A 26,664-nucleotide genomic window follows, 5' to 3' on the forward strand; every position below is an offset into this window, starting at 1 on the left:
TGTAATGTCCATTTCTGTGTTTTTTCATGTACTGTTTAGACATTGTTTTTGTGTCTGAACAGTTTCTGTGCTAATTCCTCCTTGTATGGGAAGAGTTAATGCTTTCAGCCTATGAGATCTCGGGTGGATTGGGCAGCTGGTAATTAGATCTGTACTCTGATCATGTCTGGTTTATTATGTACCTTAGCTATGTTTGTTTGAGTTCAAATCCATGGTTATCAGTCCTGTTTGATATATAGATTTTAGCCTCTTTTGTTTTAGTACATTTGTCAGGTTTTTGTATTTTTGTATGTTTGTTCTACATTTACCATGATCTATCTTAGTTTGTGTTCACACTGTGTGTTATGTCAGTCTTGTTTTTACCTTGTTCATTCCTGCTAATCCTAGAATAGAATCCTGTTCTGATCCTTGTGCTATTCTGTCTATCTAGGAGTGAGTGAGTCTTGTGTCTGTACCTGTGTTTGCTTGTATTTATAATTTATGTTTCCTCCTAGGTCAGTATCCTGATCACACTTTGCAGAGAGCCCGCTGGCTAGGAGTCTATTTGGCTTTGGTATTGATGTCCCTCCATGATCAGTGTTTTCTTTGTTCAGTGTCCAGTGTGAACAGTGCTCTTGATTTCCTGACCCATTTTATGCTAGTATGTTATATCTTGCCTTGTTTTTTATTTATATATCTAATAGTTGGTTATTGAATTCCCTTATGTTCATGACCTGATCCCCGACTATGTACAGTTCTGTTTTTTTTGTTTGACTGCAACGCCCATGCACTTTAGCACTAGGAAAGGACCAGCTCCAAGTTGTCATTCACTGCTTGGGTGTCTAGGCAAGAAGGCAGGGAGAGATGTCTTAGGGCTCATTTCTCCCTGCCCCCGTTTATGACACCAAGTCACCGCGTACTCATAAAAAATATCCATGTTATGGTCAGGTCTACTTCTGAGTCTTGCTTTTTGCTTTGGTTAACCCCTTATGTCCCGACCTCTGTACTGTAATTGTCCAGTATAGGGGCTGTAGTCCAGCTGAGGGTCTGTTGCTTAGGGTAGACTGTCAAGTAGGCAGGGAAAGAGGGTGTGGATGAGCTTAGGGCTGCACGTATACCTGCCTAATGTGACAATTCATTTAGTTTTCACCATTAAATGGTCACTCTCATTAAAACAAATTTTTGCTATTGCACTCCTTATGGTAAATAAAAAATATTTCTAATATACTTTGTTTTAAAAAAATGAAGTTTTATTTGTGCTTAAAAAAGCTCAAGAGCACATTTCCCCATCTCATACACAGACTTTGGACCGAAGCCCAAACACAGGAAGTGCAGCCTGGAGTGCTGAGGGGTGTGTGTCCAACCAACAGCATATGGCAGTTAAGTGTGAGAGGAGCTATGATTGGATAAGGCTGGACACCCCCCCTAAGCACTCCAGGCTGCACTTCCTGTGTTTGGACTTCAGTCCAAAGTCTGTGTATAAGATGGGGGGGGGGGATATGCTGTTGAGCTTTTTTTAAGCACAAATAAAACAGAAAACTTCATTTTTTTTAAACAAAGCATATTAGAAATATTTTGTATTTACCATAAGGAGTGCAATAGACAGTGACCCTTTAAACAATTGTCAATATATTGTCTTTTTATGGTGTACATATGTATACTGCTTCTTGAGGACACAGGAGATACCTGTACACTCTGGCTGCCTGGTACAACAGGATTTACAGCCGCACTTTTCTGCTGGTTGGTATTGAAAATCATCAGGAATCTTGTGTACTATCAGTTTATTAAGGTTTTAGGCATCTATAATCATCGGGGGCTGTAGTTATTGTTTCACTGTGAAGAATTATATGGACAGATAAACTCCCTATAGACCCTGATTGAGCCAGTGATGTTGCGGTGGATGTTGCGCTGTATCCAGAGTATTTTACCATCACTCAGTCCTTAATAAAGCATAGTTGCCCTTTTTTTTTTGCATACAACATTTTAATGTTCAGTGATCATGCATAACAATTGGTGGGGGAGGGGGGATTTGCACTTACAATGTGTATGAGTAACATAATGAGAGAAGAATGAATTACATAAGAGTGACATCTCTGCGGGTCTGGGATCCGACCAATTACTTTCTAACAGGAAGAACTTTCTATCTATCCAGGCATCAGTGCAGGTCTACAGCTCATAGGTGTCGATTGTCCCAGAAATTAGGAACTGGCCCCTGTGCAGAGCTCCTTCAGGCTTCTCATTGGCCTCCACCAGCTGAAGGTAACCCCATTAAGTTGGTCTCTTTATCTCCAGGTGGTCACATTTAGTAGGGTCTCTATATGCTTCACCAGTTGTAGTTGTTCTCTCATCTTTGCGATCACTTCGTTCTTGTCTATATGTGACCACTCTTCTGGGATCCCCCCTCTTTTCTTGAACTGTAGCTTATAATCTTCTTCCAGTTTTGTTTGGAATGTATAGACGAACCACTTCCAGTATGACTGGGATGAGTTTTCTGGTAGGATGCTCCAGTTGGCGTAATTTTGTCCGATATCCCTGTAATTTTTGTACAGGATCTGAGTTGAGTCGTCGATCACCAAATAATTGCTGGAGCTCACAAGGTTAGAACATATTTTTATGTCAAATTGTATAGAATTGATCCATGAGATCCCAGTTAAAGCCTGGGGGTGATGTAATGTGACAGAGTGGTTACCATCATGGTTATCAATGGTGTGGGTACAAATTGCTCTGCAGAAGGGGTATTGCTCCCAGCATCCGCTCAGCTGCTTGACCAATATTTTGTGAGGTTTGATCTCAAAAGAGTCAAAAGTGGTTGTATTAAAATCTTTCTTGAAATGTTCTACGGCTTTATTCCAAGATGCACACTTGCCTTCCTGAGTGAACTCAATTTCCTTTATCTCTGGGTGTTCGATGTTCTTCAGGTAAGCTCTTGGAAAGGTCACATGGTTTTCACTAGTGGACTTAGCGATGCTCGAGAGAACAAGTTTCTGGAAATGGTCCAGGTTAATGTGTAGGACATCCTTGAGTCTAGGAGGTTGGACTTTTAGGTAGTAATTGTCAACACTCGATGAAGTCTTGGAAGAAAGTCTTAGGGAAATGAAGATATTGGTGGTATTCCTCAAAGTCTTCCTGTTCAGCCAGGTAAATCAGGATGTAGGTTTCCATCCTGGAACGATTGGTGGCAAATGGAGAGTAATTGCTGGTCATCTCGTCTACGATTGCCACCCCTGCCCGCTGATACAGAGCTGGCTGTATTTCCTCAAGGATCTTTTTACATGAGATATCTGCAAACATCTTTGTTGAAAAGGCCCCTTTACAGGAAATTATGAAAAAATTGAAGAACTCCTCCCACGTACTCTCAAGGATGACCACGGGGCTATTGGCATTCTGAAAAGCTTCGTGCATGGACTGAAATATGGGAGCAGTGAATCCACAGAAGTTCAGAGAGACCTGGAAGTTAAACATCTTTGTCAACGTGAAATTATTACATTTGTTGCATTTACTTGTTCGGCTATTTCCTGCACAATTTCATAGAAGAAAGTGTTTGCGTAGTCGACCTTCATCTTCCACTTATTATTAAAGTATTCAGATATATGTTGCGTTAGATTCTTTAACATTTGCTCGATGCTTATCTTATCGGCGTTACCTAGATGGGAGAGGTATCTTTTCTACTCTGCATGCTTTGATAGGTCACCAGAGAATTCGGCCCACAGTGAGGTATTATTGATCCGCTTGTCCTTGATGCATTCTTCCCTTTAGTACTGGAGCAGAACGTCTTCAGCATCTGTATAGATATTAGGCTCCTTGGATTTGGGGGCAGTGCTGCTGATCTCTGTGACCCATTTTTGCCACAGAGAATTGAAGTGAATCTTCAGCTCAAATTCTTCTAACCCTTGGTCCTTTAGTTTGAGGGCCAGCTGCTTACCCTTCCTGCGGAGTTCTTCCTTATTTTACTCCAGCTGCTCCTGGTTTACGTGATTCTGACTCTTTTTCAGCTGCATTCGGTCGCTTGTCCAACCCATCTTGTTTTGAAGGTGAGTGATCTCTCTGCCTTTTTAACACCATGAGTGCCAAAGGTGTCCTGAAATAGATCGGAGCTTCTCCTTGGTTATGCTCAGATCACTTTGTTTTAAGAGATTCATCATTGTCTGAGCTTTAAGCTTGCCCTCTGAACATTCCTTACTGTCTTTGTCCACATGGAATCCATATTGTCTCCCTACTTTTGCACAAGTTTCAAGACTGTTATACTTGGAAAATGTATCCAGCAACGTCTGATGGAGAAGGTTAGTTCTTCCAGGATTTTTGCTTCATTCTGTTTTTTAAGACCACTTATGACTTGCATACTATTTGTTAGGGCTGGGCGGTATGGCCAAATATGTGTATCGCTGTATTTTGGTAACTTATGGCGGTTCCAAGGTATATAACGGTATCCCCCCCCAAAAAAAAAATTTGTTAATTATTAGCTCAGCACTGCGTTGTCCCCATCAGGGTACTACTCACGTCACACGCAAGCGCTGCCCTCCTCATCCTCCTGTTTGTTGCGGCCGCCAGCGCTGACACTCTATACTGTATCCCTATGCCCGGGTTGCAAAAGGTAAACAAAAATAAACTTTAACGCATGTTCCTACGTGTGTCTTACGCTCTTCCTGGGGACGGGAACGTCGGACAGCCGTCAGCCTATGACCGGCCGCAGCGATGTTCCGCCTCGGCCGGTGATAGGCTGAGCCCACTGTCATGTAAGAAGCCGGCTTCTTACATGACAGTGCGCTCAACCTATCACCGGCCGAGGCGGAACATCGCTGCGGGCGGTGATAGGCTGACGGCTTTTCGACGTTCCATTCCCTAGGAAGCTGGTCCGGACCGACGGGGAAGGTGAGTTAAAGTTTATTTTGTTTACCATGTGCAGCCCGGGCATAGGGATACAGTATAGAGCAGTGGTCTTCAACCTGCAGACCTCCAGATGTTGCAAATCTACAACTCCAAGCATGCCCGGACAGCAAACAGCTGTCCGGGCATGCTGGAAGTTGTCGTTTTGCAACATCTGGAGGTTGAAGACCACTGGTATAGAGTGTCAGCGCCAGCGGCCGCAACAAACAGGAGTACGAGGAGGGCAGCGCTTGCGGGTGACATATGTGAGTAGTACCCCGATGGGGACAGCGCAGCGCTGGGCTGACAATTCATTCATTCCCGAGGGGTATGGGTTAAAATTCATATCATGCAGCACAAAAATTTCGGCATTCGTTATGAACCGGTATACCACCCAGCCCTACTATTGGTGTTCACGTTTAGAGATGCTTCTCGGTCTGGGGAGAGTATTATTAGGGGTTTATTTTTCAAGTTCTTTGTGGACATCTCACTGCTTGAGTTTGCTTTAGAGTAAAGAATGACATTTATGGAAGATATTTTGTGTAAAAATGCAGATTCTTTCTCATGCTCCTGGATGTCACCTCTCAAATTAACAAAAGCCGCAGACTGTGGAAATTTGTCTGAATCTTTGCCACTAGGGCAAAACCAAAAGGTTTCCACCATTCCATCGATGAGTACACGATTCTTGACGCTGCCTTCACTGTTCCTGTGGTAGAAGATGTTGTGCTTACTCAGCAGATTGGTTAAGAGTTTAGATTTACAGAGTTGATATGAACCAAACCTGGTGAAGGAGATCAATGGGACACCAACCTCTCTTTCAATGTTCCTGTTTTATAGAAGTCAAAGTATACAAAAAATGTTTTGGGATTTGTCTAAATGCCTAGAAAGGAAATTCTAACTCTGAGTGGTAAGGTCATGGTACTAGAAAAGGCAGCACAAACTGGCAGATAGAAAATATTGTATAAATGTATTGTCTCGTGAAGTCATCTGAACAGTGAAAGACGGCCATCAAGAGATCCATGGGATGTATAGTCTCTAGTTTTTCTGAAACTTCTGGTATCTCTTCTTCTGAACAGAAATTTAGCAAGTCATCAATGTAGTCAAATGTGTTGACCTTGACACCAGGGCTGTCGGCATTGTCAGTGTAGTTTATTTCTTTGCTCCTTTTATAAACTAAGTCCAATTTGATCAACATCTGTATAAAATGTATGGACCACATGAAAGTTTCTCCTGGTCAAACCCTTAGGAAAGTGTTGCTCGAGCCCCAGACACCTTATCACATTCATAACATCTTGTTTGATAGTTATTGTTTTTTTTTTTTTTTGTGCCATTGGTCGGGAGAGATTCGACGGTAACAGTTTGGTTGGTTGCTAAACAAACATTTTTTATTTCTTCGGCTAGACTTTCTACATTTATAACTTCATAAACTCCTGAATTTAAATGCTTGAGGTCTTCCATTCCATTGAGGTCTTCCAAGTCATTGTGCTTTTGAAGGACATTTTCCAATTTCTTGGACAAGACAAGACTTTAAATCTTCCACTATAAGCTGTAAAAGCTCCCTCCTTTGTTCAGTAGATCTGGGGTGAGACTCCACACCTCCTGTTAGCGCTGCCTCCAATAATAGAGCTTGAGCTCTGCAGACTCCCAGCTCTTTAGGGAAGTTATATTCCTTGAACAAACGCTGCATCTCATTAACCATGAAGCTGACCTCGTGCCACCCAAGTCTTTGCTGGAAATAATGTTCTTGGGCTGAATAGTCTACATTGCAGGCAGCGCACAGAACAATCATCTCTTCCTCTTTTTGCCCCATGTTTCTCAAAATTTTTTTAAAAATGAGGCAACATAAGAATTTATTTGGACATTGATTTTGACTTGTGCATCATGGTCTCCCTCCCTTGGGTCATTGTGTTCTATCTCTGTTGGTTCATCATGGTCTCCCTCCCTTGGCTCATCATGGTCTCCCTCCCTTGGGTCATTGTGGTCTATCTCTGTTGGCTCACCATGGTCTCCATCCCTTGGGTCATTGTGGTCTATCTCTGTTGGCTCACCATGGTCTCCCTCCCTTGGGTCATTGTGGTCTATCTCTGTTGGCTCATCATGGTCTCTCTCACTTGGATCATTGTGGTCTCCCTCCTTTGAATCATTATGGTCTTCGTCTGTTGGCTCACCATGGTCTCCCTGCTTTGAATCATTATGGTCTCCCTCTGTTGGCTCATCATGGTCTCTCTCCCTTGGGTCATTGTGGTCTCCCTCCTTTGAATCATTATGGTCTCCCTCTTTTGGCTCATCATGGTCTCCCTCCTTTGAACCATTATGGTCTCCCTCTGTTGGTTCATCATGGTGTTCCTCCTTTAAATCATTATGGTCTCCCTCTGTTGGCTCATCATGGTCTCCCTCCTTTGAACCATCATGGTCTCCCTCCCTTGGGTCATTGTGGTCTATCTCTGTTGGCTCATCATGGTCTCTCTCCCTTGGGTCATTGTGGTCTCCCTCCTTTGAATAATTATGGTCTCCCTCCTTTGAATCATTATGGTCTCCCTCTGTTGGCTCATCATGGTCTCCCTCCTTTGAATCATTATGGTCTCCCTCCTTTGAATCATTATGGTCTCCCTCTGTTGGCTCATCATGGTCTCCCTCCTTTGAACCATCATGGTCTCCCTCCTTTGAATCATTATGGTCTCCCTCTGTTGGCTCATCATGGTCTCCCTCAATGAACCATCATGGTATCCCTCCTTTGAATCATTATGGTCTCCCTCTGTTGGCTCATCATGGTCTCCCTCTGTTGGCTCATCATGGTCTCCCTCCTCAGGCTCATGATTTGGACTTAGCTGTAGAAGATCGTTCTTTGCTTTTGATAAGAAATTAAGGAAAGTAAGAAAATGTTCAATGTTGTAAATTGGTTTTTCTTCCTTCTCTGATTAAACCATCTTATTATAGCTGAATAAGAATTTAAGTTTTTACTCACAACTTCAAGGTTCTGGAGAAGACATTTTAACACAGAACGGATGACCGTCTCGTCCGACTTTGGATTCTGTTTGTAAGATTCTACAACCTTTAATAAGAAACTGTGAGGAGCCTCGTGAGGGAGGCAGACATTAAGCCTGATGTTATAATTCCCAGTCTTGTCATTGAGACTTTGTCTTAGATCAGCCAATACCTACAGCTGCTGCTGCTCCACGGTCCAAGATGGTTACTCAGAGAGGAGTAAATTGGCCTCGTGCAAGGCTGTGGAGACATTCTCTGCAAGAGGCAAACTTAGCTGTTGACCAGTGATGGCTACGTAAATGTTCATGAGTTCCTTTCCCACTTGGTAAACATCTCTTTGTGTGTGCACACTCCAGGTCTTCTATCACACTCCAGGTCTTCTATCACACTCCAGGTCTTCTATCACACTCCAGGTCTTCTATCATACTCCAGGTCTTCCATCACACTCCAGGTCTTCTATCATACTCCAGGTCTTCTATCACACTCCAGGTCTTCTATCACACTCCAGGTCTTCTATCATACTCCAGGTCTTCTATCACACTCCAGGTCTTCTATCACACTCCAGGTCTTCTATCACACTCCAGGTCTTCTATCACACTCCAGGTCTTCTATCATACTCCAGGTCTTCCATCACACTCCAGGTCTTCTATCATACTCCAGGTCTTCTATCACACTCCAGGTCTTCTATCATACTCCAGGTCTTCCATCACACTCCAGGTCTTCTATCACACTCCAGGTCATCTATCACATTCCAGGTCTTCTATCACACTCCCGGTCTTCCATCACACTCCAGGTCTTCTATCACGCTTCAGGTCTTCTATCACCCTCCAGGTCTTCCATCACACTCCAGGTCTTCTATCACGCTTCCGGTCTTCTATCACCCTCCAGGTCTTCTATCACGCTCCAGGTCTTCTATCACACTCCAGGTCTTCTATCACGCTCCAGGTCTTCTATCATACTCCAGGTCTTCCATCACACTCCAGGTCTTCTATCACGCTTCCGGTCTTCTATCACCCTCCAGGTCTTCCATCACACTCCAGGTCTTCTATCACCCTCCAGGTCTTCCATCATACTCCAGGTCTTCTATCACGCTTCCGGTCTTCTATCACCCTCCAGGTCTTCCATCACACTCCAGGTCTTCTATCACACTCCAGGTCATCTATCACATTCCAGGTCTTCTATCACACTCCCGGTCTTCTATCACCCTCCAGGTCTTCTATCACACTCCAGGTCTTCTATCACGCTTCCGGTCTTCAATCACCCTCCAGATCTTCTATCACGCTCCAGGTCTTCTATCATGCTCCAGGTCTTCTATCACACTCCAGGTCTTCTATCACACTCCAGTTCTTCTATCACGCTCCAGGTCTTCTATCACCCTCCAGGTCTTCTATCACCCTCCAGGTCTTCTATCACGCTCCAGGTCTTCTATCACACTCCAGGTCATCTATCACATTCCAGGTCTTCTATCACACTCCAGGTCTTCTATCACACTCCAGGTCTTCTATCACACTCCAGGTCTTCTATCACGCTCCAGGTCTTCTATCACACTCCAGGTATTCTATCACCCTACAGGTCTTCTATCACACTCCAGGTCTTCTATCACACTCCAGGTCTTCTATCACACTCCAGGTCTTCTATCACGCTCCAGGTCTTCTATCACGCTCCAGGTCTTCCATCACCCTCCAGGTCTTCTATCACGCTTCTGGTCTTCTATCACCCTCCAGGTCTTCTATCACGCTCCAGGTCTTCTATCACACTCCAGGTCTTCTATCACGCTCCAGATCTTCTATCACGCTCCAGGTCTTCTATCACGCTCCAGGTCTTCTATCACGCTCCAGATCTTCTATCACGCTTCAGGTCTTCTATCACACTCCAGGTCTTCTATCACACTCCAGGTCTTCTATCACACTCCAGGTCTTCTATCACACTCCAGGTCTTCTAGCACGCTCCAGGTCTTCTATCACCCTCCAGGTCTTCTATCACCCTCCAGGTCTTCTATTACACTCCAGGTCTTCTATCACGCTCCAGGTCTTCTATCACGCTCCAGGTCTTCTATCACCCTCCAGGTCTTCTATTACACTCCAGGTCTTCTATCACGCTTCCGGTCTTCTATCACCCTCCAGGTCTTCCATCACACTCCAGGTCTTCTATCACGCTTCCGGTCTTCTATCACCCTCCAGGTCTTCCATCACACTCCAGGTCTTCTATCACACTCCAGGTCATCTATCACATTCCAGGTCTTCTATCACACTCCCGGTCTTCTATCACCCTCCAGGTCTTCTATCACGCTTCTGGTCTTCTATCACCCTCCAGGTCTTCCATCACACTCCAGGTCTTCTATCACGCTTCCGGTCTTCTATCACCCTCCAGATCTTCTATCACGCTCCAGGTCTTCTATCACGCTCCAGGTCTTCTATCACACTCCAGTTCTTCTATCACGCTCCAGGTCTTCTATCACCCTCCAGGTCTTCTATCACGCTCCAGGTCTTCTATCACTTTCCAGGTCATCTATCACATTCCAGGTCTTCTATCACACTCCAGGTCTTCTATCACACTCCAGGTCTTCTATCACGCTCCAGGTCTTCTATCACCCTACAGGTCTTCTATCACACTCCAGGTCTTCTATCACACTCCAGGTCTTCTATCACACTTCAGGTCTTCTATCACGCTCCAGGTCTTCTATCACGCTCCAGGTCTTCCATCACCCTCCAGGTCTTCTATCACGCTTCTGGTCTTCTATCACCCTCCAGGTCTTCTATCAGGCTCCAGGTCTTCTATCACCCTCCAGGTCTTCTATCACACTCCAGGTCTTCTATCACACTCCAGGTCTTCTATCACACTCCAGGTCTTCTATCACACTCCAGGTCTTCTATCACGCTCCAGATCTTCTATCACGCTCCAGGTCTTCTATCACACTCCAGGTCTTCTATCACCCTCCAGGTCTTCTATCACACTCCAGGTCTTCTATCACACTCCAGGTCTTCTATCACACTCCAGGTCTTCTATCACACTCCAGGTCTTCTATCACCCTCCAGGTCTTCTATCACACTCCAGGTCTTCTATCACACTCCAGGTCTTCTATCACACTCCAGGTCTTCTATCACACTCCAGGTCTTCTATCACGCTCCAGGTCTTCTATCACGCTCCAGGTCTTCTATCACGCTCCAGGTCTTCTATCATGCTCCAGGTCTTCTATCACCCTCCAGGTCTTCTATTACACTCCAGGTCGCTGAGGGAATCTACAGTCAGTGGTCCTCCGGTTTTTGTCACGGTCAGTTGGATGTCTCTCTGAATCTTTGTGACGTCTTTATTACTGGATTTTTTTGTGTCCGTTTTTGTTAAATGTTTGCTGACGGATAGGGACCTGACTCCCGAGTAGCTGAAACTTACGGAAGAATCTAAAACCTCCTGAGTTTCTTTCTTAACTTATTCCAACATTTCTTGCTTAAATCTCCTGGAAGTAGCTGTCCACCAGAATATTCCTCCAAAGGAATGGGGCCCCTGATTGGCATGGGATCCAAACCGGCTGAAGAAATTTCCATACTTTTCCCTAAGTATAATTGGTTTTTGGCCTCATTGCATAATTCTGAAGTTTCTCAATGGATCTTAGCTCTTCCAGGGCAGCAGAGGAGAGTCGGAGCTGATCCTTCGAGATATGCGAGGAGGCCAGAGGGATGTAGTTGTACTTTGTAGTTGAGATATAAGATTGTTCACTGTGACTCCCTTGCTGTTGCTTAGACTTGCTGGTTTTGCTGTAGCCTACACTGTCCTCAGCTTGGATACACCAGAAGCCTCCTTTAACTGAAGTGGCAATGCTAAACCCAACTTTTCCATAGATTTATGGAATTTTATTTCTGTTTCCGAGGAAACACAAGTGGCTCAGGTAGTGCAGCTCATCCAGGATGGCACATCAATGCGAGCTGTGGCAAGAAGGTTTGCTGTGTCTGTCAGTGTAGTGTCCAGAGCATGGAGGCTCTACCATGAAACAGGCCAGTACATCAGGAGACGTAGAGGAGGCCGTAGGAGGGCAACAACCCAGCAGCAGTACCGCTACCTCTGCCTTTGTGCCAGGAGGAGCAGGAGGAGCACTGCCAGAGCCCTGCAAAATGACCTCCAGCAGGCCACAAATGGGCATGTCTCCACTCAAATGGTCAGAAACAGACTCCATGAGGGTGGTATGAGGGCCCGACGTCCACAGGTGGGGGTTGTATGAGGGCCCGACGTCCACAGGTGGGGGTTGTATGAGGGCCCGACGTCCACAGGTGGGGGGTTGTGCTTACAGCCCAACACCGTGCAGGACGTTTGGCATTTGCCAGAGAACACCAAGATTGGCAAATTCACCACTGGCGCCCTGTGCTCTTCACAGATGAAAGCAGGTTCACACTGAGCACATGTGACAGACGTGACAGAGTCTGGAGACACCGTGGAGAACGTTCTGCTGCCTGCAACATCCTCCAGCATGACCGGTTTGGCGGTGGGTCAGTAATGGTGTGGGGTGGCATTTCTTTGGGGGGGGCCGCACAGCCCTCCATGTGCTTGCCAGAGGTATCCTGACTGCCATTAGGTCCCGAGATGAGATCCTCTGACCCCTTGTGAGACCATATGCTGGTTTGGTTGGGTTCCTCCTAATACAAGACAATGCTAGACCTCATGTGGCTGGAGTGTGTCAGCAGTTCCTACAAGAGGAAGGCATTGATGCTATGGACTGGCCGCCCGTTCCCCTGAATCCGATTGAGCACATCTGGAATGTCTCACTCCATCCACCACAGACTGTCCAGGAGTTGGCGGATGCTTTAGTCCAGGTCTGGGAGGACATCCCTCAGGAGACCATCCTCCACCTCATCAGGAGCATGCCCAGGTGTTGTAGGGAGGTCATATGGGCACGTGGAGGCCACACACACTACTGAGCCTCATTGGCACTTACAGGATCCGGAGCAGATTTGATGCACAGGATTTTCTGCTGCAGATTTAAATGTAAACTAAATGACTAAGCACCGATTCTAATCTGCAGTAACAAATCCTGCGCATCAAATCTGCGCATATAGACTGTTATATCCTGCGGTATAATAGTATAGACTGTTATAATGCTGCGGTATAATGGTATAGACTGTTATAATGCTGCGGTATAATGGTATAGACTGTTATAATGCTGCGGTATAATGGTATACACTGTTATAATGGTATAGACTGTTATAATGCTGCGGTATAATGGTATAGACTGTTATAATGGTATAGACTGTTATAATGCTGCGGTATAATGGTATAGACTGTTATAATGCTGCGGTATAATGGTATAGACTGTTATAATGCTGCGGTATAATGGTATAGACTGTTATAATGCTGCGGTATAATGGTATAGACTGTTATAATGCTGCGGTATAATGGTATAGACTGTTATAATGGTATAGACTGTTATAATGCTGCGGTATAATAGTATAGACTGTTATAATGGTATAGACTGTTATAATGCTGCGGGATAATGGTATAGACTGTTATAATGGTATAGACTGTTATAATGCTGCGGTATAATGGTATAGACTGTTATAATGCTGCGGTATAATGGTATACACTGTTATAATGGTATAGACTAACAAAAAACTGGATGTCCAGCGCCAAGGTTCGTGCAAAACAGGTTCTTTAATGCTTATATAATGGTATAGACTGTTATAATGGTATAGACTGTTATAATGCTGCGGTATAATAGTATAGACTGTTATAATGGTATAGACTGTTATAATGCTGCGGTATAATGGTATAGACTGTTATAATGCTGCAGTATAATGGTATAGACTGTTATAATGCTGCGGTATAATGGTATAGACTGTTATAATGCTGCGGTATAATGGTATAGACTGTTATAATGCTGCAGTATAATGGTATAGACTGTTATAATGCTGCGGTATAATGGTATAGACTGTTATAATGCTGCGGTATAATGGTATAGACTGTTATAATGCTGCGGTATAATGGTATAGACTGTTATAATGCTGCAGTATAATGGTATAGACTGTTATAATGCTGCAGTATAATGGTATAGACTGTTATAATGCTGCGGTATAATGGTATAGACTGTTTTAATGCTGCGGTATAATAGTATAGACTGTTATAATGGTATAGACTGTTTTAATGCTGCGGTATAATAGTATAGACTGTTATAATGGTATAGACTGTTATAATGCTGCGGTATAATGGTATAGACTGTTATAATGCTGCGGTATAATGGTATAGACTGTTATAATGCTGCGGTATAATGGTATACACTGTTATAATGCTGCGGTATAATGGTATAGACTGTTATAATGCTGCGGTATAATGGTATAGACTGTTATAATGCTGCGGTATAATGGTATACACTGTTATAATGGTATAGACTAACAAAAAACTGGATGTCCAGCGCCAAGGTTCGTGCAAAACAGGTTCTTTAATGCTTATATAATGGTATAGACTGTTATAATGGTATAGACTGTTATAATGCTGCGGTATAATAGTATAGACTGTTATAATGGTATAGACTGTTATAATGCTGCGGTATAATAGTATAGACTGTTATAATGATATAGACTGTTATAATGCTGCGGTATAATAGTATAGACTGTTATAATGGTATAGACTGTTATAATGCTGCGGTATAATAGTATAGACTGTTATAATGGTATAGACTGTTATAATGCTGCGGTATAATGGTATAGACTGTTATAATGCTGCGGTATAATGGTATAGACTGTTATAATGATATAGACTGTTATAATGCTGCGGTATAATAGTATAGACTGTTATAATGGTATAGACTGTTATAATGCTGCGGTATAATAGTATAGACTGTTATAATGGTATAGACTGTTATAATGCTGCGGTATAATAGTATAGACTGTTATAATGCTGCAGTATAATGGTATAGACTGTTATAATGCTGCAGTATAATGGTATAGACTGTTATAATGGTATAGACTGTTATAATGCTGCGGTATAATAGTATAGACTGTTATAATGGTATAGACTGTTATAATGCTGCGGTATAATGGTATAGACTGTTATAATGCTGCAGTATAATGGTATAGACTGTTATAATGCTGCAGTATAATGGTATAGACTGTTATAATGCTGCGGTATAATGGTATAGACTGTTATAATGCTGCGGTATAATGGTATAGACTGTTATAATGGTATAGACTGTTATAATGCTGCGGTATAATAGTATAGACTGTTATAATGGTATAGACTGTTATAATGCTGCGGTATAATAGTATAGACTGTTATAATGGTATAGACTGTTATAATGCTGCGGTATAATGGTATAGACTGTTATAATGCTGCGGTATAATAGTATAGACTGTTATAATGGTATAGACTGTTATAATGCTGCGGTATAATAGTATAGACTGTTATAATGGTATAGACTGTTATAATGCTGCGGTATAATAGTATAGACTGTTATAATGGTATAGACTGTTATAATGCTGCGGTATAATGGTATAGACTGTTATAATGCTGCAGTATAATGGTATAGACTGTTATAATGCTGCAGTATAATGGTATAGACTGTTATAATGCTGCGGTATAATGGTATAGACTGTTATAATGCTGCGGTATAATGGTATAGACTGTTATAATGCTGCAGTATAATGGTATAGACTGTTATAATGCTGCGGTATAATGGTATAGACTGTTATAATGCTGCGGTATAATGGTATAGACTGTTATAATGCTGCGGTATAATAGTATAGACTGTTATAATGGTGTAGACTGTTATAATGCTGCGGGATAATGGTATAGACTGTTATAATGGTATAGACTGTTATAATGCTGCGGTATAATGGTATAGACTGTTATAATGCTGCGGTATAATGGTATACACTGTTATAATGGTATAGACTAACAAAAAACTGGATGTCCAGCGCCAAGGTTCGTGCAAAACAGGTTCTTTAATGCTTATATAATGGTATAGACTGTTATAATGGTATAGACTGTTATAATGCTGCGGTATAATAGTATAGACTGTTATAATGGTATAGACTGTTATAATGCTGCGGTATAATAGTATAGACTGTTATAATGGTATAGACTGTTATAATGCTGCGTTATAATAGTATAGACTGTTATAATGCTGCGGTATAATGGTATAGACTGTTATAATGCTGCAGTATAATGGTATAGACTGTTATAATGCTGCGGTATAATGGTATAGACTGTTATAATGCTGCGGTATAATGGTATAGACTGTTATAATGCTGCAGTATAATGGTATAGACTGTTATAATGCTGCGGTATAATGGTATAGACTGTTATAATGCTGCGGTATAATGGTATAGACTGTTATAATGCTGCGGTATAATGGTATAGACTGTTATAATGCTGCAGTATAATGGTATAGACTGTTATAATGCTGCAGTATAATGGTATAGACTGTTATAATGCTGCGGTATAATGGTATAGACTGTTATAATGCTGCGGTATAATGGTATAGACTGTTATAATGCTGCGGTATAATGGTATAGACTGTTATAATGCTGCGGTATAATGGTATAGACTGTTATAATGCTGCGGTATAATGGTATACACTGTTATAATGCTGCGGTATAATGGTATAGACTGTTATAATGCTGCAGTATAATGGTATAGACTGTTATAATGCTGCGGTATAATGGTATAGACTGTTATAATGCTGCGGTATAATGGTATAGACTGTTATAATGCTGCGGTATAATGGTCTAGACTGTTATAATGCTGCGGTATAATGGTATAGACTGTTATAATGCTGCGGTATAATGGTATACACTGTTATAATGCTGCGGTATAATGGTATAGACTGTTATAATGCTGCGGTATAATGGTATAGACTGTTATAATGCTGCGGTATAATGGTATAGACTGTTATAATGCTGCAGTATAATGGTATAGACTGTTATAATGCTGCGGTATAATGGTATAGACTGTTATAATGCTGCGGTATAATGGTATAGACTGTTATAATGGTATAGACTGTTATAATGCTGCCGTATAATGGTATAGACTGTTATAATGCTGCGGTATAATGGTATAGACTGTTATAATGCTGCGGTATAATGGTATAGACTGTTATAATGCTGCGGTATAATGGTATAGACTGTTATAATGCTGCGGTATAATGGTATAGACTGTTATAATGCTGCGGTATAATGGTATAGACTGTTATAATGCTGCGGTATAATGGTATACACTGTTATAATGCTGCGGTATAATGGTATAGACTGTTATAATGCTGCAGTATAATGGTATAGACTGTTATAATGCTGCGGTATAATGGTATAGACTGTTATAATGCTGCGGTATAATGGTATAGACTGTTATAATGCTGCGGTATAATGGTCTAGACTGTTATAATGCTGCGGTATAATGGTATAGACTGTTATAATGCTGCGGTATAATGGTATACACTGTTATAATGCTGCGGTATAATGGTATAGACTGTTATAATGCTGCGGTATAATGGTATAGACTGTTATAATGCTGCGGTATAATGGTATAGACTGTTATAATGCTGCAGTATAATGGTATAGACTGTTATAATGCTGCGGTATAATGGTATAGACTGTTATAATGCTGCGGTATAATGGTATAGACTGTTATAATGGTATAGACTGTTATAATGCTGCGGTATAATGGTATAGACTGTTATAATGCTGCGGTATAATGGTATAGACTGTTATAATGCTGCGGTATAATGGTATAGACTGTTATAATGCTGCGGTATAATGGTATAGACTGTTATAATGGTATAGACTGTTATAATGCTGCCGTATAATGGTATAGACTGTTATAATGCTGCCGTATAATGGTATAGACTGTTATAATGCTGCCGTATAATGGTATAGACTGTTATAATGGTATACACTGTTATAATGCTGCGGTATAATGGTATACACTGTTATAATGCTGCGGTATAATGGTATAGACTGTTATAATGCTGCGGTATAATGGTATACACTGTTATAATGCTGCGGTATAATGGTATAGACTGTTATAATGCTGCGGTATAATGGTATAGACTGTTATAATGCTGCGGTATAATGGTATACACTGTTATAATGGTATAGACTAACAAAAAACTGGATGTCCAGCGCCAAGGTTCGTGCAAAACAGGTTCTTTAATGCTTATATAATGGTATAGACTGTTATAATGGTATAGACTGTTATAATGCTGCGGTATAATAGTATAGACTGTTATAATGGTATAGACTGTTATAATGCTGCGGTATAATGGTATAGACTGTTATAATGGTATAGACTGTTATAATGCTGCGGTATAATGGTATAGACTGTTATAATGCTGCAGTATAATGGTATAGACTGTTATAATGCTGCGGTATAATGGTATAGACTGTTATAATGCTGCGGTATAATGGTATAGACTGTTATAATGCTGCAGTATAATGGTATAGACTGTTATAATGCTGCGGTATAATGGTATAGACTGTTATAATGCTGCGGTATAATGGTATAGACTGTTATAATGCTGCGGTATAATGGTATAGACTGTTATAATGCTGCGGTATAATGGTATAGACTGTTATAATGCTGTAGTATAATGGTATAGACTGTTATAATGTTGCAGTATAATGGTATAGACTGTTATAATGCTGCGGTATAATGGTATAGACTGTTATAATGCTGCGGTATAATGGTATAGACTGTTATAATGCTGCGGTATAATGGTATAGACTGTTATAATGCTGCGGTATAATGGTATAGACTGTTATAATGCTGCGGTATAATGGTATAGACTGTTATAATGCTGCAGTATAATGGTATAGACTGTTATAATGCTGCGGTATAATGGTATAGACTGTTATAATGCTGCGGTATAATGGTATAGACTGTTATAATGCTGCGGTATAATGGTATAGACTGTTATAATGCTGCGGTATAATGGTATAGACTGTTATAATGCTGCGGTATAATGGTATACACTGTTATAATGCTGCGGTATAATGGTATAGACTGTTATAATGCTGCGGTATAATGGTATAGACTGTTATAATGCTGCGGTATAATGGTATAGACTGTTATAATGCTGCAGTATAATGGTATAGACTGTTATAATGCTGCGGTATAATGGTATAGACTGTTATAATGCTGCGGTATAATGGTATAGACTGTTATAATGCTGCCGTATAATGGTATAGACTGTTATAATGCTGCCGTATAATGGTATAGACTGTTATAATGCTGCGGTATAATGGTATAGACTGTTATAATGCTGCCATATAATGGTATAGACTGTTATAATGCTGCCGTATAATGGTATAGACTGTTATAATGGTATACACTGTTATAATGCTGCGGTATAATGGTATACACTGTTATAATGCTGCGGTATAATGGTATACACTTATAATGCTGCGGTATAATGGTATAGACTGTTATAATGGTATACACTGTTATAATGCTGCGGTATAATGGTATAGACTGTTATAATGCTGCGGTATAATGGTATAGACTGTTATAATGGTATACACTGTTATAATGCTGCGGTATAATGGTATATAATGTTATAATGCTGCGGTATAATGGTATACACTGTTATAATGCTGTGGTATAATGGTATAGACTGTTATAATGGTATACACTGTTATAATGCTGCGGTATAATGGTATAGACTGTTATAATGCTGCGGTATAATGGTATAGACTGTTATAATGGTATACACTGTTATAATGCTGCGGTATAATGGTATACACTGTTATAATGCTGCGGTATAATGGTATACACTTATAATGCTGCGGTATAATGGTATAGACTGTTATAATGGTATACACTGTTATAATGCTGCGGTATAATGGTATAGACTGTTATAATGCTGCGGTATAATGGTATAGACTGTTATAATGGTATACACTGTTATAATGCTGCGGTATAATGGTATATAATGTTATAATGCTGCGGTATAATGGTATACACTGTTATAATGCTGCGGTATAATGGTATACACTGTTATAATGCTGCGGTATAATGGTATAGACTGTTATGATTAGAGACGAGTGAAGTTACAGTGATTCGATTCGTCATGAAATTCGTCGGCAGTTGCTGACTTTATCCTGTATAAATTAGTTCAGCTTTCCGATGCTCCTGAAAGCTGAACTAATTTATACAGGATAAAGTCAGCAACCGCTGAGCCGAGAAGTTCATGACGGATCGAATCAGTGTAACGTCCCTCATCTCTAGTGACAATGCCCCCGTTACCAGACTGTAAAGAATACCTCTGCATCAATGGCTGCTATGGGGATAAAAGGAGAGAAAGTCATGATGCGGCCTCCATCCTCCCCCGACCTCAATCCTATTGAGAACCTTTGGAGCATCCAAAAGATCTATGAGGGTAAGAGGGAGTTTACATCCAAACAGCAGCTCTGGGGGCTATTCTGACATCTTACAAACAAATTCAAGCAGAAACTGTCCAGAAACTTATCCAGAAACTGTCCTCTGGATACAGAACATTGTATATAAACAAAACTATCCCCTGCTTCTCCCTGTCTCCTGAAAGGAAGTTGTGTTGCCTTCTCATTGTCAGTGTGGTGTTGTCTCAGCAGTTCACCAACTTCTAATCTCCTCTTCTAACTGGAAGTTGTCTACTCCTCATATTGTCAGTGTGTGTTGTCTCAGCAGCCCCCTGATTCCTCCCTCTCTCCTGATAGGAAGTCGTGTAGTCCTCTAATTGTCAGTGTGGTGTTGTCTCAGGAGCTCCCCGGCTCCTTCCTCTCTATTTACAAGAAGTTGTGTACTCCTCATTGTCAGTGTGGTGTTGTCTCAGCAGCCCCCTGATTCCTCCCTCTCTCCTGATAGGAAGTTGTTTAGTCCTCATTGTCACTGTGGTGTTGTCTCAGCAGCTCTAGCTCCTCCTTCACAAGATGAGGCATTATCCTTTGCTGTCGCAGAGACGTGGCTGGATCTTGTCTCTGAGCTCTAGCCCCACCCCTTTAATGATGTCACCACCCCTGACCACCTCCTGCATCACATCATCCTGTTATATATATATATATATATATATAAATATATATATATATATATATATATATATATATATATATATATATATATTGGAACATTTAGGAAAGAATTAGGTGTGGTTACAGCATGCTGCCTTGTGCTGAGCAACGCCACAGACAGGGGAACAGACAGGGAATGAATACAGCAGGTGCTGTAACCTCACTGTGTAATAGTCTGTTGTAAGGTGAGATGTTCTGCAGCAGCTCTGAATGGGAAACTGCAGTAGTGCTATGGGAGGGGAGTAGGAAGGGTGTGAGGACTAATGAAGAGCTGAGGGAATGCAATGGAATCTCAGTGATGTCACCGCTGATCTCTAGTGATGGATAGGCTGTATTCTCAGTGATGTCACCGCTGATCTCTAGTAATGGATAGGCTGTATTCTCAGTGATGTCACCGCTGATCTCTAGTGATGGATAGGCTGTATTCTCAGTGATGTCACCGCTGATCTCTAGTGATGGATAGGCTGTATTCTCAGTGATGTCACCGCTGATCTCTAGTGATGGATAGGCTGTATTCTCAGTGATGTCACCGCTGATCTCTAGTGATGGATAGGCTGTATTCTCAGTGATGTCACCGCTGATCTCTAGTGATGGATAGGCTGTATTCTCAGTGATGTCACCGCTGATCTCTAGTGATGGATAGGCTGTATTCTCAGTGATGTCACCGCTGATCTCTAGTGATGGATAGGCTGTATTCTCAGTGATGTCACCGCTGATCTCTAGTGATGGATAGGCTGTATTCTCAGTGATGTCACCGCTGATCTCTAGTGATGGATAGGCTATATTCTCAGTGATGTCACCGCTGATCTCTAGTGATGGATAGGCTGTATTCTCAGTGATGTCACCGCTGATCTCTAGTGATGGATAGGCTATATTCTCAGTGATGTCACCGCTGATCTCTAGTGATGGATAGGCTGTATTCTCAGTGATGTCACCGCTGATCTCTAGTGATGGATAGGCTGTATTCTAAGTGATGTCACTGCTGATCTCTAGTGATGGATAGGCTGTATTCTCAGTGATGTCACCGCTGATCTCTAGTGATGGATAGGCTGTATTCTCAGTGATGTCACAGCTGATCTCTAGTGATGGATAGGCTGTATTCTCAGTGATGTCACCGCTGATCTCTAGTGATGGATAGGCTGTATTCTCAGTGATGTCACCGCTGATCTCTAGTGATGGATAGGCTGTATTCTCAGTGATGTCACCGCTGATCTCTAGTGATGGATAGACTGTATTCTAAGTGATGTCACTGCTGATCTCTAGTGATGGATAGGCTGTATTCTCAGTGATGTCACCGCTGATCTCTAGTGATGGATAGGCTGTATTCTCAGTGATGTCACCGCTGATCTCTAGTGATGGATAGGCTGTATTCTAAGTGATGTCACTGCTGATCTCTAGTGATGGATAGGCTGTATTCTCAGTGATGTCACCGCTGATCTCTAGTGATGGATAGGCTGTATTCTCAGTGATGTCACTGCTGATCTCTAGTGATGGATAGGATGTATTCTCAGTGATGTCACCGCTGATCTCTAGTGATGGATAGGCTGTATTCTCAGTGATGTCACTGCTGATCTCTAGTGATGGATAGGATGTATTCTCAGTGATGGCACCGCTGATCTCTAGTGATGGATAGGCTGTATTCTCAGTGATGTTACCGCTGATCTCTAGTGATGGATAGGATGTATTCTCAGTGATATCACCGCTGATCTCTAGTGATGGATAGGCTGTATTCTCAGTGATGTCACCGCTGATCTCTAGTGATGGATAGGATGTATTCTCAGTGATGTCACCGCTGATCTCTAGTGATGGATAGGCTGTATTCTCAGTGATGTCACCGCTGATCTCTAGTGATGGATAGGCTGTATTCTCAGTGATGTCACCGCTGATCTCTAGTGATGGATAGGCTGTATTCTCAGTGATGTCACCGCTGATCTCTAGTGATGGATAGGCTGTATTCTCAGTGATGTCACTGCTGATCTCTAGTGATGGATAGGCTGTATTCTCAGTGATGTCACCGCTGATCTCTAGTGATGGATAGACTGTATTCTAAGTGATGTCACTGCTGATCTCTAGTGATGGATAGGCTGTATTCTCAGTGATGTCACCGCTGATCTCTAGTGATGGATAGGCTGTATTCTCAGTGATGTCACCGCTGATCTCTAGTGATGGATAGGCTGTATTCTCAGTGATGTCACTGCTGATCTCTAGTGATGGATAGGCTGTATTCTCAGTGATGTCACCGCTGATCTCTAGTGATGGATAGGATGTATTCTCAGTGATATCACCGCTGATCTCTAGTGATGGATAGGCTGTATTCTCAGTAATGTCAGTGCTGATCTCTAGTGATGGATAGGCTGTATTCTCAGTGATGTCACTGCTGATCTCTAGTGATGGATAGGCTGTATTCTCAGTGATGTCACCGCTGATCTCTAGTGATGGATAGGCTGTATTCTCAGTGATGTCACTGCTGATCTCTAGTGATGGATAGGCTGTATTCTCAGTGATGTCACCGCTGATCTCTAGTGATGGATAGGATGTATTCTCAGTGATATCACCGCTGATCTCTAGTGATGGATAGGCTGTATTCTCAGTAATGTCAGTGCTGATCTCTAGTGATGGATAGGCTGTATTCTCAGTGATGTCACTGCTGATCTCTAGTGATGGATAGGCTGTATTCTCAGTGATGTCACCGCTGATCTCTAGTGATGGATAGACTGTATTCTAAGTGATGTCACTGCTGATCTCTAGTGATGGATAGGCTGTATTCTCAGTGATGTCACCGCTGATCTCTAGTGATGGATAGACTGTATTCTCAGTGATGTCACCGCTGATCTCTAGTGATGGATAGGCTGTATTCTCAGTGATGTCACCGCTGATCTCTAGTGATGGATAGGATGTATTCTCAGTGATGTCACCGCTGATCTCTAGTGAATGGATAGGCTGTATTCTCAGTGATGTCACTGCTGATCTCTAGTGATGGATAGGCTGTATTCTCAGTGATGTCACCGCTGATCTCTATTGATGGATAGGCTGTATTCTCAGTGATGTCACCGCTGATCTCTAGTGATGGATAGACTGTATTCTAAGTGATGTCACTGCTGATCTCTAGTGATGGATAGGCTGTATTCTCAGTGATGTCACCGCTGATCTCTAGTGATGGATAGGCTGTATTCTCAGTGATGTCACCGCTGATCTCTAGTGATGGATAGGCTGTATTCTCAGTGATGTCACTGCTGATCTCTAGTGATGGATAGGCTGTATTCTCAGTGATGTCACCGCTGATCTCTAGTGATGGATAGACTGTATTCTAAGTGATGTCACTGCTGATCTCTAGTGATGGATAGGCTGTATTCTCAGTGATGTCACCGCTGATCTCTAGTGATGGATAGGCTGTATTCTCAGTGATGTCACCACTGATCTCTAGTGATGGATAGACTGTATTCTAAGTGATGTCACTGCTGATCTCTAGTGATGGATAGGCTGTATTCTCAGTGATGTCACCGCTGATCTCTAGTGATGGATAGGCTGTATTCTCAGTGATGTCACCGCTGATCTCTAGTGATGGATAGGCTGTATTCTCAGTGATGTCACTGCTGATCTCTAGTGATGGATAGGATGTATTCTCAGTGATGTCACCGCTGATCTCTAGTGATGGATAGGCTGTATTCTCAGTGATGTCACTGCTGATCTCTAGTGATGGATAGGCTGTATTCTCAGTGATGTCACTGCTGATCTCTAGTGATGGATAGGATGTATTCTCAGTGATGTCACCGCTGATCTCTAGTGATGGATAGGCTGTATTCTCAGTGATGTCACTGCTGATCTCTAGTGATGGATAGGCTGTATTCTCAGTGATGTCACCGCTGATCTCTAGTAATGGATAGGCTGTATTCTCAGTGATGTCACCGCTGATCTCTAGTGATGGATAGGCTGTATTCTCAGTGATGTCACCGCTGATCTCTAGTAATGGATAGGCTGTATTCTCAGTGATGTCACCGCTGATCTCTAGTGATGGATAGGCTGTATTCTCAGTGATGTCACCGCTGATCTCTAGTGATGGATAGGCTGTATTCTCAGTGATTTCACCGCTGATCTCTAGTGATGGATAGGCTGTATTCTCAGTGATGTCACCGCTGATCTCTAGTGATGGATAGGCTGTATTCTCAGTGATGTCACCGCTGATCTCTAGTGATGGATAGGCTGTATTCTCAGTGATGTCACCGCTGATCTCTAGTGATGGATAGGCTGTATTCTCAGTGATGTCACTGCTGATCTCTAGTGATGGATAGGCTGTATTCTCAGTGATGTCACCGCTGATCTCTAGTGAATGGATAGGCTGTATTCTCAGTGATGTCACTGCTGATCTCTAGTAATGGATAGGCTGTATTCTCAGTGATGTCACCGCTGATCTCTAGTGAGGGATAGGCTGTATTCTCAATGATGTCACCGCTGATCTCTAGTGATGGATAGGATGTATTCTCAGTGATGTCACCGCTGATCTCTAGTGATGGATAGGCTGTATTCTCAGTGATGTCACCGCTGATCTCTAGTGATGGATAGGATGTATTCTCAGTGATGTCACCGCTGATCTCTAGTGATGGATAGGCTGTATTCTCAGTGATGTCACCGCTGATCTCTAGTGATGGATAGGCTGTATTCTCAGTGATGTCACCGCTGATCTCTAGTGATGGATAGGCTGTATTCTCAGTGATGTCACTGCTGATCTCTAGTGATGGATAGGATGTATTCTCAGTGATGTCACTGCTGATCTCTAGTGATGGATAGGCTGTATTCTCAGTGATGTCACCGCTGATCTCTAGTGATGGATAGGCTGTATTCTCAGTGATGTCACCTCTGATCTCTAGTGATGGATAGGCTGTATTCTCAGTGATGTCACTGCTGATCTCTAGTGATGGATAGGATGTATTCTCAGTGATGTCACTGCTGATCTCTAGTGATGGATAGGCTGTATTCTCAGTGATGTCACCGCTGATCTCTAGTGATGGATAGGCTGTATTCTCAGTGATGTCACTGCTGATCTCTAGTGATGGATAGGCTGTATTCTCAGTGATGTCACTGCTGATCTCTAGTGATGGATAGGATGTATTCTCAGTGATGTCACCGCTGATCTCTAGTGATGGATAGGATGTATTCTCAGTGATGTCACTGCTGATCTCTAGTGATGGATAGGCTGTATTCTCAGTGATGTCACCGCTGATCTCTAGTGATGGATAGGCTGTATTCTCAGTGATGTCACCGCTGATCTCTAGTGATGGATAGGCTGTATTCTCAGTGATGTCACCGCTGATCTCTAGTGATGGATAGGCTGTATTCTCAGTGATGTCACCGCTGATCTCTAGTGATGGATAGCTGTCAGAGATTTGCAAAAGCTGGCCGTACACTGGTTGGGAAAAACTGTTTTTTTTGCAATCTATTGAACTTACCGCCTGGTAACTTACACACAGCGCCCATCTTCTACCGCCTGGTAACTTACACACAGCGCCCATCTTCTACCGCCTGGTAACTTACACACAGCGCCCATCTTCTACCGCCTGGTAACTTACACACAGCGCCAATCTTCTACCGCCTGGTAACTTACACACAGCGCCCATCTTCTACCGCCTGGTAACTTACACACAGCGCCAATCTTCTACCGCCTGGTAACTTACACACAGCGCCAATCTTCTACCGCCTGGTAACTTACACACAGCGCCAATCTTCTACCTCCTGGTAACGCCCCATTTTGTTTTATATAAAAACAGTATTTGCGGTTGTTATTTTTCGTTCCTGTGCCGTTTTCCCTATTGCTCTCTGTTAT

General features: G+C 42.3%; 1 pseudogene; it reads right to left on the minus strand.

The window, feature by feature from the left end:
• Positions 1-1,978: 1,978 nt before the first annotated feature.
• LOC130295690 (interferon-induced very large GTPase 1-like) lies at positions 1,979-26,318 on the minus strand (annotated as a pseudogene).
• Between the last annotated feature and the right edge of the window lie 346 nt (positions 26,319-26,664).

Source organism: Hyla sarda, chromosome 11 (assembly GCF_029499605.1).
Source record: "Hyla sarda isolate aHylSar1 chromosome 11, aHylSar1.hap1, whole genome shotgun sequence".
NCBI lineage: Eukaryota > Metazoa > Chordata > Amphibia > Anura > Hylidae > Hyla > Hyla sarda.